The 19,078-nt window shown below is 39.4% G+C and overlaps 1 long non-coding RNA gene across 1 annotated transcript; it reads left to right on the forward strand.

Annotated features, from left to right (window-relative positions):
- Window positions 1-7,364: 7,364 nt before the first annotated feature.
- LOC105713326 (uncharacterized) lies at window positions 7,365-16,359 on the forward strand. Its single transcript, XR_001106540.1, has 3 exons — window positions 7,365-7,550; window positions 8,115-8,279; window positions 16,182-16,359. It is a non-coding gene; the product is annotated as an uncharacterized LOC105713326 (long non-coding RNA).
- The last annotated feature ends 2,719 nt before the right edge of the window (window positions 16,360-19,078 follow it).

Here is a 19,078-nt window from a genome sequence, read left to right on the forward strand (position 1 = left end):
CCATTTGGAGCAGCTATATTTACCCAATACCTGTACCCCCATTGTATCTAGGAAGTAACTAGCTTGCTTTTGCTTTCACAGGCTCATAGATTGAAGGGACTTGCCTTGTCGCAGGTGGACTTTTGGGTTAATGCTGAAATGAGTTAAGACTTTGGAGGACTGCTGGGAAGGCATGATTGATTTTGAAATGTGAGGACATGAGATTTGGAGGGCCAAGGTTGGAATGATATGGTTTGCCTGTGTCCCCACCCAAATCTCAATTTGAATTGTATCTCCCAGAATTCCCATGTGTTGTGGGAGGGACCTAGGAGGAGGAAATGGAATCATGGGGACCAGTATTTCCCATGCTATTTTCATGATAGTGAATAAGTCTCACAAGATCTGATGGGTTTATCAGGGGTTTCCACTTTTGCTTCTTCCTCATTTGCTCTTGCTATCGCCATGTAAGAAGTGCCTTTTGCCTCCCACTATGATTCTGAGGACTCCCCAGCCATGGGAAACTGTAAGTCCAATTAAACCCCTTTTTCTCCCACTATCAGGTATGTCTTAGCAGCATGAAAACAGACTAACACAGCTCTAGTTAGGGTAGATCAGGGAAGGCGTTTCTAAGGAGGTAGCATTGAACTGAATGACAAAAAGGAGTCAGCATCACAGAGGCAAGGGGTAGTTTCTTAAAAGGAAATGCCATCACAAAGGCTCAAAGATGAGAAAAGCTCAGTGTTCACTGCCTGCCAAGGAAGAACGCTAATGAGGCTGCAGGGTAGCTAAGTAGGGGATGAGGGGGCTTCTAATGGAGGCCAACTGTGTATCATGCCCAAAGGAACACTGTGCTTATCACTTCCTTTCCTAAACTATCCTGAGAAGATGTCAATTGGCAGAGGTAGAGCTCATGGGGCCTTGAAAAGACCACATACTGAAGATTTTTGGGGCTTATTCTAAATGCAACACAAAGCACTGGAGGATTTTAATCAAAGGCGTATGATCCTCTAGTAGCTGAGTAGAGAATATACTAGGAGGAGCTTAGGCCAGTTATAAACCCATTGGAGTAGTCCAATGAAGGGACTAAAACTCAACTCTGAAGTAGAGCAGTCATTAAAAGTAGATGATGCTGGGGTTGGGAATGGGGATTGACTATAGATGGTTACGAGGGATCTTATTTGGGTGATGGAAATGTTCTAAAACGGAATTGTGTGCTGATGGTACAATTCTGTGAGTTTATTAAAAATCACTGAACTGTCCACTTAAAACAGATGAATTTTATGGTATGTAAATTACACCTCACAAAGAAGTTTGAAAAGAAAGCAGTGTGGGGAGTGTATTAGTCTGTTTTCATGCTGCTGATAAAGACATACCCGAGACTAGGTACTTTATAAAGAAAAAGAGGTTTAATAAACTCACAGTTCCACATGGCTGGGTAGGTCTCATAATCATGGAGGAAGAGCAAGGGAAGTCTTACATGATGGCAGGCAAGAGAGAGCTTTGCAGGGAACTCCCCTTTATAAAAACCATCAGATCTTATGAGGCTTATTCACTATAAGGAGAACAGCACAGTAAAGACCTGCCCCTGTGATTTAATTATCTTTCACTGGGTCCCTCCCATAACATGTGGGAATTGCGAGAACTACAATTCAAGATGAGATTTGGGTGGGGACACAGCCAAACCACATAAAGCAAAGTGGGAAGTGTAAATTAGCTGCCTGGGTCCCGGAAGTAAATCATTAAATTTGAACACTGCATTTTCCTGTACCCTGAAAACTCCAAAGTATCTTTATTCCAGATGACTAGTGGTTGCTTTTAGCCATATTTTAAGACATGGAAACAGTTCTGCATTCCCTCTTTTCCCCAGGCCTGTACCTCAGTCCCCAAGTGTCTGCAACTCTTACTTGATATACACATGATGGATAATCAATTATGATTCAGCTAAAAAAAAAAAGCCTTTGCCACTTTTTTTTTCTGAAATGGAGTCTCACTCTGTTGCCCAGGCTGGAGTGCAGTGGCATGATCTCGGCTCCCGCCTCCTGGGTTCAAGCAATTCTCCTGCCTCAGCCTCCTGAGTAGCTGGGACTACAGGCACGTGCCACCATGCCTGACTAATTTTGTATTTTTTAGTAGAGATGGGGTTTCACCATGTTGGCCAGGATGGTCTTGATCTCCTGACCTCATGATCCGCCTGCCTGGGCTTCCCAAAGTGCTGGGATTACAGGTGTGAGCCACTGTGCCCAGCCATTACCTTTATTCTCTTTAGCCAGAGCAAATAGTTACATATTAATAGGAATACTCTTTTAAAAAATGGCTTTAAATGCCGGACTACCTCCCCTTCCTATGCACCACTTAAATATCTTTTCTTACCAAATTCCCCCTTCAAATCCTTTCTTTAGAATTCACAGGATTCAGATAAATACACAGTGATCTCCACTACTGTACCCTATTACTGCCCCAGCTGACGACCTGTAAACTATTCATCAGTACAGCATGCTATGTGATGTATTAGTTCCCTACAGTTGCCATAACAAATTATCACAAACTTAATTATCGGTAGCTTAAAAACAATAGCAACTTATTCGTTCATAATTCTGGAGGCCAGAAGTCCAAAATCAGTCACATGAGGAAGAAAGCATGGTGTTGGCAGGGATCCCTTCCTCCCTCTGGAGGCTCTGCGAGAGAATCAGTTCCTTGCCTCTTCTAGCTCTTTTGGCTGCAGAGAATTTGGTGACTTGTGGCCACATCACTCCAGTATCTGCCTCTGTGGTCATACTGCCTTCTTTCCGGCCTGTATCAAATCTGCTTCTCTCTCTCTCTCATAGGACCTTTGCGTTTGCATTTAAGGCCCACCTAGATAATTCATGATAATCTCTCCATTTCAAGTTACTTAATCACATATGCAAAGGCACTTTTCCCTTATAAGGTAACATTCCCAGGTTTCAGGGATTAGACCTGATATATTTGAGTGGCCATTATTCAGCCTGCCATATAATTTGGGGCCGTCTAGCTAGGGGACAGGTGGATCACAAGAGGCTCTGTTTAATAAACGATGGAGGTCTAAAGTGGCTCTGACATTCTAGATAACACTGAGTCCTCACTGTAAATGCACAACAACAGTAAGGGCTTTGAATACATACAAATAAATTGCTGTCCTCAATTTATTTTAGAAAATACACTATCTATATGGCATGGAAACCATTTTACCCACAACACAAATAAGATAACTGTACTAAGATTAAAAACAATAAGCGCAGTACAGAGATAAGGAGGACTACACCTCTCTCACCACTCCTCCACCCCTACCCAATGACCTTCCGCACAAACAGTCCTATCTAGCATGTCTCTGGGATATGTGGAAGCCCTGGTCCTTTTGTCTCCCTTAGCCTGTGCTGAGAGAATCAGCAAGAACTGGTCGACAGTCAAAAAATCTGAGCAACAGCCACCCTCACTTCTACTTTCTCCTGACCTTGGATTTCAACATGAGGCACAAACAAAACCTGGAGCAGCCTGAGTGGGGCCTGGGGCAGAGTGTCGTGGAAAAAGATGGAGACTTTCCAGAACTCAATTGGGCTGCTAATGGGGGAAAGCTCTGAGCCCCACATGTGGTTTAAAGACAGGGCTCAAGCTGAAAGGGCCCTTGCGCCAGCGTTTAACACCATTCCGTCTTGGATGCGAGGCTGTCCCCTTTACCGCCAAGTCTTCCCCATCTCCTCCCCCTGTTCGCATAGCGCGGTAGACATGGAGTCAAAAGTCACATTGGGGCCGGTTACTCGGTGATTCTCTTCCCCACAAATCAAATAACTTTGCACAGGCCTCTGTGTTCTTCGAGGTCCAGGTTCCAGCGCCACCGTCCCCAGGGGTCTTGCGATCCCGGAAAACAACAGCAGTTCATTCAAGTAAAGAAACAATTTATTGGGCATCTACCATGTGCAAAACAAACACGAGACACTGGAAGATTCCAGAAATGAACACGAGCCCCTCTCGGTCCTCAGAAGAACCCCACCCCCACCCCACCATCCTGGTCTTGGGCAGCGCCCTGCTTGTACCTGCTACTAACACCTAATCCTAAGACACCTGCTGCGTCTCCGCTGGGCGCCGGCGGGCGCGGCGGCCCCACCTGCGTCGACCGGGCTGCGGGGACGGGGCGGCTCCCCACTCTCCGCCCCTAGGCCCAGCGGCAGCGGCGGCACCGGCTCCTCCTCCTCGCCGGCTGCGCCGAAGCTGCCCGCCCCCCTCCCCCGCGCCCGTCGCTCCTCGCGGCGGTGGCGCTCTGGGACCGTTGGGAGTCTCGGCAAGGCCTCGTGGTGGGGGGTAAGAGAGAAGGGGGTTGTGCTCGGCCGCTGCCCAGCAGGGACCACTCGCACGCGCCTGCGACTCCGCCCGCCGGGGCAACGGAGCTGCAAAGTCCCCACCACCACCCGGGCGCCCTCTGGGAGCAGGGTGAACCCAGCCCGGGGTCAAATCCTGGAGCCCTGCCCCAGAAACTACCCTGGCTTCGGGCCTGCACCGGCGCCCGCTGCCGCTCCTCCTACTGCCTCCTAACTGGTCTCCGGCCCTACTCTTGCCCCCACCCGAGTGCCCCGGGCCACTCTCGCAGCCGTCCCCACCGTGGTTTCCCAGATAACCTACTGACCCGCACCAGTCCGGCCCTCTTAACTAAGAGTCAAGCCCAATCTGGCGTTGCCCGTCGCGCCTCCTCTGACACTCCCACCCCCGCCACCCCCATTCCCACTCCTGGCATTCCCATTTGACCATTTCAAGTTAACAGAATTCACATTTTGCAGCTCTGTTTTCTCTGTCCCCGAATGTTTTTCAAGTTCATACGTGTTCTTGGCATAGCTGACCCTTCTGCCTCTGGAGACTTGTTCCCTCCGCTGTGCTTCAGTTACTCTCTGTCGTTATCTCTAATATAGAATTTATCAGAATTTCTGCGAGCACACCCAAACCTCTCGGTGCTGCGCAAATTATCGATCAAATGGAAGGCGTCCAGAAAGGCCAGGGTCTGATAGATGCAGGCTGAGGCATTTAATTCTACTAGCAATCACATTGTGCACACCTACAAATAACTTCTTATGTATAAATTGATTAGAAATATTAGTCCTACATTACATAATGTAACCACAAATTTTAATAAAAATAGATTAAATGCCATTAAAGATTGTTTATCATGTCTTTGTAATCCATTGATTGGCTCAGAGATCTAAGATTACCTATAGACTCGGGCATTTAAACAGGAAATGAAACCATAAGTATTACATAGAAAGGTAAATAATTTAGGTTTTGTGGTTAGAGAAAAAGTAATTTCTAATTATATATTTTTTCTTTTTCTATCAAAACATGAGAATTCCAATCACATAAAAATATTTTCAATACCTAATATATGATTTCCATTGGTGTCTCATTTTGTGCTTGTACCCTGGACACACACACAAAGGATTTTTTCTTTTTAAAGTCTTTAATTAAAAGATGTGTTTGAAATTATCTGCACCCGCAGATATGTATGAAAAGTTATGTGCCCCTGATTTTACTATAAAATCCATTGCATTTTGAAGTGTCCTGCAGTTTTACTTTACAACATTTTAAAAATCTTGTATTAAAAACAACTTCTTAGCTTTGTAAATAAAGAATTAAAAGATCAAGAAAGGGATCCAAAATCCTTTTCCATTCACTAATTCCACCCATATTTATAGGGCACCTGCCACATGCTACTCGTAGGTTTTGAAAATAAAGCAGGGAACAATAAGACCCTACCCTTGTAGTGCTTACATTCTTGTAGAGGAAGATGAGCAATGCATGAACAGGCAAGTTCAAATATGCCAGATGGGGATAAGTGTCGTGGAGACAGAGCGAGGAGGTTAGGGAGTGTGGGGTTGACGTTTCATAGTGTGATCTTGAGAAGGCCTCATTGAACAACTGACATTCAAAAGAGACTTGTAGGGCTTGGGGGAGGGATTTGTGTGGATATTGTGAGACAGAGACTTTCAGGAATTTGCTTGGTGTGTTTGAAAATCAACCCAGAGGCCAGTGAGGACTGAGCAGAGTGGCTGAACAAGCAGAGGTTGGGTTGTTGTGGTTATTTAGGGCCCAAGTCACCAAGAGCTCTTTAGTTAAGAGTCAACACCTAGGTCCAAGGTGGTTGTGTCTTCCTCAACTGGTTCCTACTCTGCACTAGATCCTGTGCTGGGCACTGAGGAGATACAAAGAAGCTCTAGTTTCTGCCCTCAAGGAACCAGTGTCCCTTCTAATGTCAATCCAAATGGTGGCTGGCCTTTGTGAGGAGGCAATTAAGACTCAGTCAATTTAAGGATGGCTCAGGAATATGGAACCCAGGCCTGATCTGAGCTTTGGCACTAGCTTGGACAAGCCATTTGAACTTTGAAAGCATTAGTATTTTCCTCTGCAAGATGTTAGATGTAGAAATATCAGAACAGGCTTTCCTAACTGAAAAAAAAAAAAAAAAGGAAAAAACTCTACAATTCTATAAAATCAAAGAGTAGAACTTTATCTTAGTACAAAAACATTTGTTAAAATTCTGTTAGAAAATAACTTCAGACATCAAATACATGATGCACATATAGGGTCACTTAAAATTTAGTTCACTATTTGCTAAGTTCAAAAAAATCGTGGTTCACCCAACACAACCAGCTTTGTAAATGGGTGGTACTTCGGAAAAAAACACATATTTTAATTTAGCATATGGTATAGATTATATGAAATTACTTTAACTATTGTATTTCCTTTATGACTTAGACTTCGAAACTTTTCTTTTGCCAAAGATCTTCAAAACTAAATACAGTGTTAAAGCAGAGTTACAGAACAGCCTGGATTTGGGGGATAGATATTTTCCTTTCCTGAATATGGTTTAAAACTTTCTATTGTACATTTTATTGGGCAACTACTTTTCCCCAGTGCCCAGTATAGAGCTGGATATATAGAAGTCATCAATATGTATTGTGGAGGTGATACTATACATTGTGGAGGTGATACTATACCTTGTGGAGGGCAAATCATCTCTATTACATTTTGCAAGTACATAGAGCATAAAATATTAAAGACCATGTAGTTATGTTCTGACATTCTTCTCCCCACCAGCCACACAAGGAGAGAAATATATTTAACTAGAAAACTTGAGTTCATCAACAAATATTTATTGAGCACCAGCTGTGTACCAGGAACATCAGTGAATAAAATGAACCAAAACCCTGCCCTCATGGAACTTATACTTTAGTGGTGGGGTACAGGTCATAAATAATCACTGTGACAGAATTAATGTACTAGAAGGTGGTAAATGCCATGGGGACAAAGGAAGCAGGGAAGGAGAGGAGGAAATGTGGGATGGATTGTGACTGAATCCAAACTTGTTCTTCTTGCCACAGGACATCAATAAGTCAAGAGACAAGGAGGTGGAGGAAGGAAAGCAACTTTACTTTGGAGAGCCAGGAACCAAGAAGATGCAGACCAATGTCCTAAAGAACCATTTTAGGATTATGCGAGGATTTTGCCTTGTCTTTTATGTTTAAGTGACAGGGAACCACAGACATATGGGCACCAACAAGGGTCCAGCGGAGGTCTGTGAAACTTCTTTGTCCTTGGGTAATAGTCTCTCATGTAAAGATAGCCAAACCTCATTGTTCCTATAAATCTTTAACAAAACATAGTTGTTCATACACTTCTTCTTTAATCCTAGAGTTAGTTTCCAATACTACATGATTGCAGTTTTTGCATTGTATCTCAGTGCTCTAAAATTATCCTAGTCCATGTACGGGAATGGGTAGAGTCCTCTTAAATAAAAACTGGAAGCTAGGCTTGGTGGCTCACACCTATAATCCCAGCACTTTGGGAGGCCGAGGCAGGTGGATCACCTGAGGTTGGGAGTTCAAGACCAGCCTGACCAACATGGAGAAACCCCGTCTCTACTAAAAATACAAAATTAGCCAGATGTGGTGGTACATGCCTGTAATCTCAGCTACTTATGAGGCTGAGGCAGGAGAATTGCTTGAACCCAGGAGGCGGAGGTTGCAGGGAGGTGGAGATCACACCATTGCACTCCAGCTTGGGCAACAAGAGCGAAACTCAGTCTCAAAAAAGAAAAAAAAATGGAGTTAGTCATGTTAGCTCTTTTTCTGTTTCAGTGTTGCAGTATGCAAACAAACAGAGCAGAGATGAGCCCCTCCAGGTGTGAGCAGAACCCTGTGAGCAGAACCTTGAAGGAGACCGGAAGCAGCCATGTGGCTCTCTGAGGAACAGCATTTCCAGGAGGAATTGTGATTATATTTCTGGAAATTTATCTTGGCAGGGTGAGTAATTTCTAATTTGAGACTGCTTTTGAATTAGTTTTAAAAGAAGACTTTTCATATGCCATCTTAAAGAGTAGAAATGTTTCTTTGGAGCTGATTGAGGTTTTAAAAATCAACTTTATTAAGTTATACTTCACTTCCAATACAATTAGTGTACTTTTTGTGTGTGGAAATAATAAAAATCAAAGTTTTTTTCTTGTTAATATGACAAAATATTTAATAGAATGCTAAAGAACAACAATCTTAGCCAGGCCTAGTGGCTCATGCCTGTAATTCCAACACTTTGGAAGGCTGAAGTGGGAGGATTGCTTGAGGCCAGGAGTTTGAGACCAGCTGGGGCAACACAGAGAGTCTCTGCCTCTATTTGCTTTTAAAAATAAAAATTTCAAAGCAGAATAACAGGCTGGGTGCCGTGGCTCATGCCTGTAATCCCAGCACTTTAGGAGGCAGAGGCAGGTGGATCACTTGAGGTCAGGAGTCCGAGACCAGCCTGGTCAACATGGCAAAACCCTATCTCTACCAAAAATACAAAAAATTAGCCAGACATGGTGGCATGTGCCTGTAATCCCAGCTACTCGGAAGGCTGAGGCAGGAGAATCGCTTGAACCTAGGAGGTGGAGGTTGCAGTGAGCCAAGGTCACACCACTCTACTCCAGCCTGTGTGATAGAGTAAGATTCTGTCTCAAAAAAAAAAGAATAACACTCTTTAATAAAATCATTTATATTATTATCACAATGGTATAGTTTACAATTCTAGACAAAACCAACAGATGCCTTTTTAGATATGGGTTTAGAAAATGGAAATAGTATAAGATAAACCATTTATTTTCTATGAAGAAAAATATTCAAATTGAGAGCATATACATTTTGATTCACAAATTGTTTTGGAATGCTTAAATAAAGGTAACATTAGTAGAGGTATAAACATGATTGAAAACTTCAATAGCAAACAAAATACATTTTTTATAACAAGAAAATCAATGAGTAAGCAACCAAAACATAAACAGATGGATTAAGCAAGAAAACATATGCAAGTTCTTTTCTATGTGTTGTATTAGTGTATAATTATTTTTTCTGTCCGGTCTGTAATTCACTGGGCTTTTTGAATCTGTGGGTTTGTTTCTTCCAAAGTTCTGAAAAACCCTCAATTTTATGTATATGTAAATTGAGAGAGAGAGAGAGACAGAGGTGGCGGTATTTATTACAGAGTGGGGAGAGAGAAAGAAAGACACAGAGAGAGACAGAGAGACAGAAAGATGGGGGAGGGAGATTTATTATAGGAATTGGCTCACATAATTATGAAGGCTAAATTCCATGACATGCCCTTTACATCCTGATGACCCAAAAAAGCTGGTGTCTAAATTTAAAGGCCTAGGAGCCAGGCGAGACAATGTCCTAGGGCAGGAGAAGATGATATCCCAGCTGGAGAGAAAGTTTAAGTGTTCTTTTAAGTGATGAGTTTTGAAAAATGTGTACACCCAGTAACGAACACTCCAGTCAAGATTTCTGTCTCCCTAGAAAGTTCTTTGTGTTCCTTGGAAGTCAGTCTCTCCCCTAACACTGATATGGGTTTTTAAAAATACAAGTTTTGATATGGGTTTTTTTTTTTAATTAACAAACTCTTTTACAGACTGATGAAAAAAGGAATAGAAGTAGCAGATAGAAGTCAGATAGCTAATAAAGGGAGATTGCCTGTTTTCCTCTAGGTCTCATTTCTGCCATTGAGATCATTGTCATAATCATCTTTGAAGCCAACTTATGCTTTATTATAAACCATCTTTTGTTTAAGATCTCAATACCGTTGCTGTTGCTGAGTTATATTCTTATTAAGATCTTTTACTTCTATTTAGGAAGTAAATGATGTAAGTTTATCAATATACTTCTACCAGTTTTTAAATAATAACCTACTACAATGACTTCTATAACAGTTATGACTTCTGTCAGGGATCTAATATCAAGTATGTGCCATCAGATATTATTATTATTTGGATCATTATGCATCTGGCAGTTTTGTGACTTTTCACTACAACCGTGCTTACCATGATTAAGTGATGAATAATGATCTGATTAACCATAGTGTGATGTTTTACATTTTTTTTTTACCTCTTACAAGCACTTTTTAAACTTATTGTGGCAAAATATATATAACATAAAATTTATCTTTATAACTATTTTCATTTTGTGGCATTCACATAGGCACATTGTTATGCAACCATTACCACCACCTCCAGAACGTTTTCATTTTTCAGACTGAAATGCTGTACTCATTAAACACTAACTCCTTATTTCCTCATCCCTCATCTGCTAGAAAGCACCATACTACTTTCACTTTGTGTCAGTTTGACTACTGTAGGTATCTCATATAAATGGAATCATACAATATTTGTCCTTTTGTGTCTGGCTTATTTCACATAGTTTCTTCAGAGTTCATCTGTGTTGTAGCATACATCAGAATTTTGTTCATTTTTTTTAAATAAAAAAGTATTATAAATCCTTGTGTTGACTGACTTTCAATAGATAACAGATTTCGTTCATTTTTAAGGCTGGATAATATTTCATTGCATGTATATTCTACATTTGGGTTATCTATTCATTTGACCATGAAGTCCTTCAGTTGTTTAAAAACTAACTTTATCGAGCTATCATTTCCATTCAATAAACTGTATACATTTAAAGTATACCATGTGATGAGTTTTGACATATATATATGCACCTGTAAAACTACTGCTTCCTTCAAGACACAGAGCATTTAGATCATTCCCAAATAATTTGAATTCATTGTGCTTTGATAGTTTTGCAACCAACTTTTGATATTTGGTGAAGCAAATGCTGTAAATTGCATATTCAGCATCTATTCCCCCTTTCTCCTTTCTCAAGAACCCCCGTATTCAACACAACATTCTACAGAGCCCTGTGCTTCAGGAGAAGTTCTAGGAGGTAGATCTCAATTAGTTTAAATCTAATCTTTGTGCTTTCATTCCTCTTCCAAGTAACTGTTTTCAGAGGAAGCATTTAATCCACTTCCTGGCATTGAGACGTGAGAGAAGATCAGTTGGGAAAGTTTTCCTTAAGCTTTCTCTTTTTTTGAGACAGAGTCCTGAGATTACAGGTGAGAACCACTGTGCCCAGCCATTTTTTTTTTTTTTAATCAGCCAACATCATGTTTTGATCCTCAATCTTAAGGAGACACATGAAGACATCATTCTTTTTGCCTGTGAAAGGCTGCCTAGAGAGATTGCACAAACTTTAAAATAAGATTGATTTTTGTCTATTTGGTATTGTTCTGAGGCCTTCTCTCTAAGAAACACTAAATAAACTTCCAAACCTATAATTTAACAATTTATTAAGCTGGGCAATGTGGCTCACACCTGTAATCCTAGCACTTTGGGAGGCCGAGGTGGGTAGACTGTCTGAGCTCAGGAGTTCAAGACAGCCTGGGCAACTCCGTTGCCCCTAAAATACAAAAAAAAAGAAAAATAGCCAGGCGTGGCAGTGTGTGCCTGTAATCCCAGCTACTCAGGGAGCTGTGACAGAAGAATCACTTGATCCCAGGAGGCAGAGATTGCAGGACAGAGTGAGACTCTGTCTCAAAAAAAAAAAAAAAAAAAAGCAATTTATTGTCTACAGTTAATTTACTTTACTGATTGTTTAATGAGCTAGAATAGCCACCAGATGTCACTCTGATTTTATTTTCAGACATAAACTAGTGACTTCAATCTCAAATATTCAATCCAGAAGCATTTTTAAAATCCAATAAGTTGACAATCATATTAAAAGTTTTGGCAAAAAATAAAGAGAGAAACATTAGAGAATACTAAGAAAAAAAAATGAGAATTTTCAAAAGAACAAATTAATTTTCCTTCAGTGCTGTTAACAAATACAATGATGTGATTGCTAAAAAGTCAAAACAGTAATTAGGAAAATGACATTTAACAGACTGTTTGGTGTAGGGATGCTAAACAAGTGGTAAAGTCAGTATGATTGATATATTTTTTCTGTTCTGGAGCCATATTCACAGTAACAGCAATATGAGCTCAATAACTCACAGTGGGAATTTTTCATATAGAGACAGAAAATGAAGTTGTGAGCTAAATTGGATCTATTTATCATGAAGGGAAGAATCTGATCAAGAAAGTAGGCAATAGTTGTAAGTTAGAGGGAGAAGGAAGGAGAGAAGTAATAGAGAGAAAACACTACGTGAAGCTTCATTTGTGGTACTGTGCTAAGCTTCTCTAAACTTTGTCCCAAACCAGGAAAAACCAGGAAGGGGTTTCCTTGTGTATTACTTACAGTTCTTTTAGTTGCAAGAAGCAGAAACTCAACACCAGCTGGTTTAAGGAAAAAACAAACAGGTATCTATGGTGTCATAAAACTGGTAATTGTAGGAGTGGGTGGCTTTAGGCCTGGCTATGTCTGCTTATGGTGGCCTAAAAGCCAGCCCACTCCTACAATTACCAGTTTTATGACCCATGGGAACTTGGAAGGGGAAGGATCCTCAAGGTCAAAACCACTTTCATAATAATACTAAGACATTGTTTGCCTTTTCCACTTGCTGTCTCAAAAATGTATGGTGGAATTTTCCAGCGGCTATATGCCATGTGACATCGAACAAATTGAATGAAGAAGCAGATAGTAGAATCTAACCATCTTCTACTAACCCAGCCATTAAAGAGAGTTGCAAATGTGTGAAACAATGCCACTCTTCTTGGTAATATTTTTTGTTTGAGACAATGTAATTATTTTTCATAAAAATATTAATATGTTAGTTACTTTAACGTGTAAAGGATTTATCATTGTTTTTAATGCATATATAAGTATTTTAACAGGTTCTTTTCTATTTTCTAATATAGAAAATATCGATTGATATAAATTTCTTCGGAGTCTTCAGTAATTTTTTAGAATGTAAGGGGTCCTGAAACCAAAAAGCTTGAGAATTGCCAGCTTAAGTAAGGTACAATTGAGCACAAGGCTCAATGGTATCACTAGAACTGTCTCCCCCTGCTTTTCTCGGAGCTGATTTCCTTCTCAGGCAGGTGATGTCAAAGATGACTTCCAGCTGGGGCATGGCAGCCGACACCTGTAATCTCAGGACATTGGGAGGCTAAGGCGGGAGGATCACTTGAGCCCAGGAGTTTGAGACCAGCCTGGGCAACAGAGTGAGACCCTGTCTCTACAAAAATTTTTTTTTAATTAGCCAGGCATGATGGCATATACCTGTAGTCCCAGCTACTCGTGGGGCTGAGATGGGAGGACTGCTTGAGCCCCGGAGGTTGAGGCTACAGTGGTCCATGATCACACACTGCACTCCAGTCTGGGGAAACAAAGCAAGACCCTGTCTCAAAAAAAAAAAAAAGAAAAAAAGATGACTTCCAGCAACTCCAAAATTTTGTCTACCAACCTGGCAGCCCATAGGAGAAAATGCCCTTTTTTTGATAGGACTAATAAAATTTCTGGTTATAACATTGGTCACACTTAAGTCACATGCCCATCCACATCCCAATTATTTGAGCCATGGGGTGCTTGACTTCTGGGTTATTACATCTACCCTGGAGCCAGGGATGGGGCAGCCTACCAGCACCACACGATCAAGGAAGAAGTGGTTTCCTAGAGAGATGCTGAACGGGCAAAAAAGAAGTCCTCTATCAGAAAGCCTAAATCCTATGCTGTTCTCAACGAGAATCCTAACCTTTCCACTGTCAGCATCTTGATACAATAGGGTTACCTTTCTCTCCTTGGGGAGGAGAGGCTGATTGCACTGTGTAATTAAGAGTTTGCGCCCAAATCACATATCCTAACAGAAGTTCTCTTTATGAATTAGTAATGCTATATCAAAAGAAAGTTATCTTTTCACCATAAACTATGCAAAACACCTGACTTAAGCTGAGATTCCATTCCTAAACATCTGAAGATTTAAATGTCATGCCCGCCTCTGTTGCTTGCAGGATGACGCTGGTCAGATCATTTAACCTTCTGGTGGTCTCTGTGTCCATACCTCTAAAATCAAGGGTGTGGGAGGATTGTCTCTTGCAGCTTTAACATTCTTTGAATCTGATCAGTGGAAGATGAAGGTAAAAAGTTCTTCCAACCCTGGTCTATCAGCTGCTATACTGACTGTCTACAAAATGAAGCTTTACACATTTTTCAGATTACATATCAATTTTGGTTATGTATTTGTTTCTTCAATATTTTTGGTGATAATCTAAAATAGAGGTTTCATCAGTTTACAAGCTCTGGGTTCATATTCTTCATCTCTTATCTTTTTATTTCCTTTGCCTTTTGCTTTTAGCTTCATTACTTTATTTTTTAAATTGATAAATAAAAATTATATATACTTATGGTGTATCACATGATGTTTTGATACAAGTATACATTGTAAAATGGATAAATCAAGGAATTAACATATCTGTTGCCTCACTACTAATTTTTTGTTTGTGTTGTGAGAACACTTAAAATCTAATCTTAGCAATTTCCAAATATAAATACATTGTTATAACTATAGCCACTATGCTGTACAATAGATCTCTTGAACTTATGCCTCCTGTCTAAATGAAATTTTGTATAGCTTTGTTACTTTTAATAATAAATGTGGATTCTGTAAAATCCCAATTTTTACAAAATGTTTTAGGAGCAATATAAGAGCCTCAAAAAATAATTTTTTGGGAAAAAGCTGTTTATTTACCTAGGAATTTTATTTAAAATACCTATGTTCTTTGAAGTGAAAGAAAAACTAGTATTTCTCCATTTATTCTAATTTACAAATTAAGCTATAAAAGAAAACCACAGTAAAAATTGCATGAATAGCCCTGAAGAGTCAGCCAACTTTTACCACATATTTTCACTTGGTATACCTTAGGTTTCCTTATGTCTCCACTCACATACTACCATTACAGGAGATTTTACTTTTTTTTGTCTTCAAGCCCTTCAGTGAAGTTACTACTGAAAATCAAACAACACCTGTCCAGTGTTGTAAATTAAATATCATATAGTTTAATATCATATACCTGCTTTTCTGTATCAACCTTCATTAATGATAAGTACAAACACCAGAATCAAATTGTTATCAAGCCCCACGGTAGTGTTTAACTTCAGTTTCAACTTAATTCTCATTATTCCATACTTTTAAACAGAAAAATGTTTTAGTACATATATTCCTTGGAAATAATTATAATCTGTTCCAATAACTAAATAGCTGAGGCTTCTGGGTTAGATGTAGTTATCTTTCTACTGTTCAAATTTTTAATAACAAATATGAATGTTAAATTTTATGTAACATTATTACAAAGTTACATTGATAAACTGAAATTAGAACAACATTTCTTCCCGAGTGCCTCATACTTACCCACAAGGCATTATGGATTTCTTTTCATGTAAAGAGTAGATAACAGTCTTGGACTAGATAACAATGAAAACCTGGAAAGAAGAAAGCCTGCCTCCTGTTTTTATTGAGTCAAACAAGCAGAAATTTGATTGGAAAGTCCCATTTCATCTGTTATACTTGGTAGTATTTTCTTCTAATGAAAAAAATAAAGCCCTTGTTCCACACCTTGACACGTACTTAAATGTTTACCCAAATCACTTAGGCATTGCTTCTCAAACTCGGCTGCACAGCAGAATTGCCTGGAGGGTTTTTAAAAACACAAATGCCTGTGTCTCACTCACTGAAATTCTCCTTTAATTGGTACGAGGCAGGGTTATTCTAGGAACTATTTTCTATCCCTTAGTAATTAGCCATCTGTATAGTATTTTTAACTTTCTACGTGTTATCAGCTGTGAGACTGTTTGGATTGTCAGGTCTTTGTGGTGAACTGAATTCTGCATGGCAGTGCTTACTGTGCAGAAAGGTTGCAATGCTTCACTTTGCCTTAATCCATGTTCCTCTAACTTCCTTACTCTTTCTCTCAGAGGAGGCAAGTGGCTGTGGCAGCAGCAGCGGTGGCTGATCATCACTGAAAATAACAAAGAAAAGAACTGAGCTGCCTCCTTCATATTTTTTCCATTGAGGATTAATTTATCGTGCTTTTTTCATTTTCTCTACATCCTACAAAAACTTTCTTTCTCTCCTAAGAACAAACTTTTAACTTATTGCTGGAAAAAAAAGAAGTAAAAAGTTTTAGCACAGCTTCTCTGTCTCTTTGGGACAAGTTAGAAAATTCTGAAGTGAGCCGAAGCATAGTAAGTGCTTTCTTTCTTTTTAAGCTACTTCTGGGGAGGGAGGAGGCTATTGTAATGGTAAATTTCACTCCGAGAGAAGAAAGGGTTGATAATCAATCAAAAATGAGATATTCCTTTGAGTATTTGTAATTTTCTTACTGTATTGTAAGATGCTTTTAATTTTCTCTGTAAAATAGACAGAAGTAGTTTTAGTGTGTGTGTGTGTATGAAATAAAACCTCAAAACAGCGATCTTCAGGGTGCCACTGAAGAAAGTTTTTACGAACAAAGTAGAGATGTATACCACTTGGGGGCTTCAGTGAGAACTCAGAATTCCTGGAGGAGGATTTACATTCAGAAATGTTGAAGTGAAAATTCCCTCTGGTTCAGCATCTTGGAGTTCAGCTTGGAAGAACATTTTATGTATGGAAGAATTTGCTTCTGCAAACCTCTCTTTTGGCTATTGAATATACTGAAGGATGGGACAACTTGTGCTATAGAAGCACTGCTTGCCTGAATTTGCTTCAGGCCTTTTACATTTAACTTGAGGGATCATGTGTTTGGCATGATGAGGACCACTGAAAACTTCCATAAGCCTAGTGCCACATTAAACCCTAACACGGCCCCCAAGGGAAGGTACATTTATCTGGAGGCATTCCTGGAGGGAGGAGCTCCCTGGGGTTTTACTCTGAAAGGTGGCCTGGAGCACGGAGAACCATTAATCATCTCTAAGGTATGTTATTTTTTCTAATATTGCCTTTATTCAAATTGTTTTTTTCAACTTGTCGGATTTGTCAAAAATGCAAAATATTGAGAACTGCCTTAATGTAGCTTAATTTGCTGTTTCATGCCTTTCTGATTATCTGCAAATATTTTGGATTGCCTGGTATTTGAAAGAAAAATGTGTCCAGCTCATTTATTCTGTGAAATCCCAAGAAAAATGTGCCTATTTGATGGATAATCTTCTCTTTTTGTGAATGAAATCACATACAATCAGTTATCACATGAGCTTTTCAGTTATAAATCAGATTAAAGATTAATAACATGGTTAAGATGGTAGCATAGTATATATTTGTGCATAGAAAAATATCTGCTTTTTCTCTCTTTAACGGAAAATAGCATCTAAAAATATTTTAAATTTGCTTATAATTCTGGATAATAGATTGCATAAATATCATGTGTTGCTTTTCCCTCCCCACACTCAGAAAAGAATTAAATCAGCTTTTAGTATAACTCAAGACCAAAACATTTCTGCCTCTCCTATTTATCTGTATATTTAAATCCCTTTTAAACCTTCGCCGTCCTGCAGCATACCTCAATTCTTCATTTATCTTTTCTTGTGGGTAGTGATATCAATGAAATTTTTATGCATTAGGGTTAATATTTCTATTTTTCTCTTAAACGATAGCCTAACATTACTTGTTATAATATTTCCCTTAAAATTTTAGAATATTTACTAATTGGGTACAATAGATTATAATGGCTTTCCACACATGTACATTCATCAAGAAACATTTGTAATTAAGGGAGAATAAGTTTTTAGTTTGAGGATCGGAACAAGGTAATATGGATTGCATTTGAGCTCTGTTATCTGTTCAGGTTATTTTACATATCCCAATAAATAATTCCAAAAGTTATTTTTCAAATTACTGAAGTAATTTTACTGTGGTTGAGCCAGTGAGAACTGGGTTTCACGGAGATAAGCCACGAATGCATAGGACACCATTCTAAGTTGTATGACTTTTCCTTAACTTTCTTAAGGAAAACAGAAGGATGTGCGTATGTCTGTGTCAGTTAGGAAGTTTTCCCCCTGTGAAAAAATTCAAAACCAGATTTATAAATTTTGAATTTATAAAAAATTCAAAACAAACCTCATTAAATTGGGGTTTTTTCTTGTATTACAAGTAGTTTGAAGATAGATTTTCCAGGCAAGGAGTGGCAGCTCAATAATATGATCAAGGATCCCACTTATCTCTCCACTCTGCCATTCTTATATGTTGGCTTTGTCTTCATGGTTGCGTGATGGATGCCACACCTCCAGCATTGCATCTTCATTCCAGACAAGTTTTTGACTTTTTATTTCTCATTTGATCTTTGCTTACATCTCATTAATCAGAACTGTACCTTCTGCCTATCTTTAGGCCAATAACTGGCCAAAAATGCCAGTGATTAATACCGATTGATTAGGATTTCTTTCACGGGTTCTGCAATAAGGACCTACTCTTCCTAAAGTCAAGGAATAGTTGCCCACTGTTTGAATCATTTGAGGTTCTTTTTGCCGGAAGAAAGAGGGCACGGTTGCTGCATAACAGCTGAGAATTCTACAATGAATATAAATATTGTCTCAGCATTTAAAAAGTCTAGTTGTACACAATTTACCTGGCCCTTAATGATAAAATATTCTGTATTTATATACTACAGTATCTGACAGTTTGATGTCAGAAAAGTCTCATCCTGCCACCAATGAGAATTATCTGCAGAATGGGGCTATCCTACTATCTACTTTAACAGCGTGTGTTTAAATGCAACCATGCATTTAGCCTAGTACCCGATATGTAGAAGGAATTCCAAAAAAATCTTAGCAAAGATTATGATTATTGCTTTTCATTATTCTAGTAGACATTTGTAGTAGGAGATGGGTCTGGCTAC

This window comes from Aotus nancymaae, unplaced genomic scaffold, assembly GCF_030222135.1.
Source record: "Aotus nancymaae isolate 86718 unplaced genomic scaffold, 86718_ANA_hifiasm-v0.15.2.pri h1tg000006l, whole genome shotgun sequence".
Lineage (NCBI taxonomy): Eukaryota > Metazoa > Chordata > Mammalia > Primates > Aotidae > Aotus > Aotus nancymaae.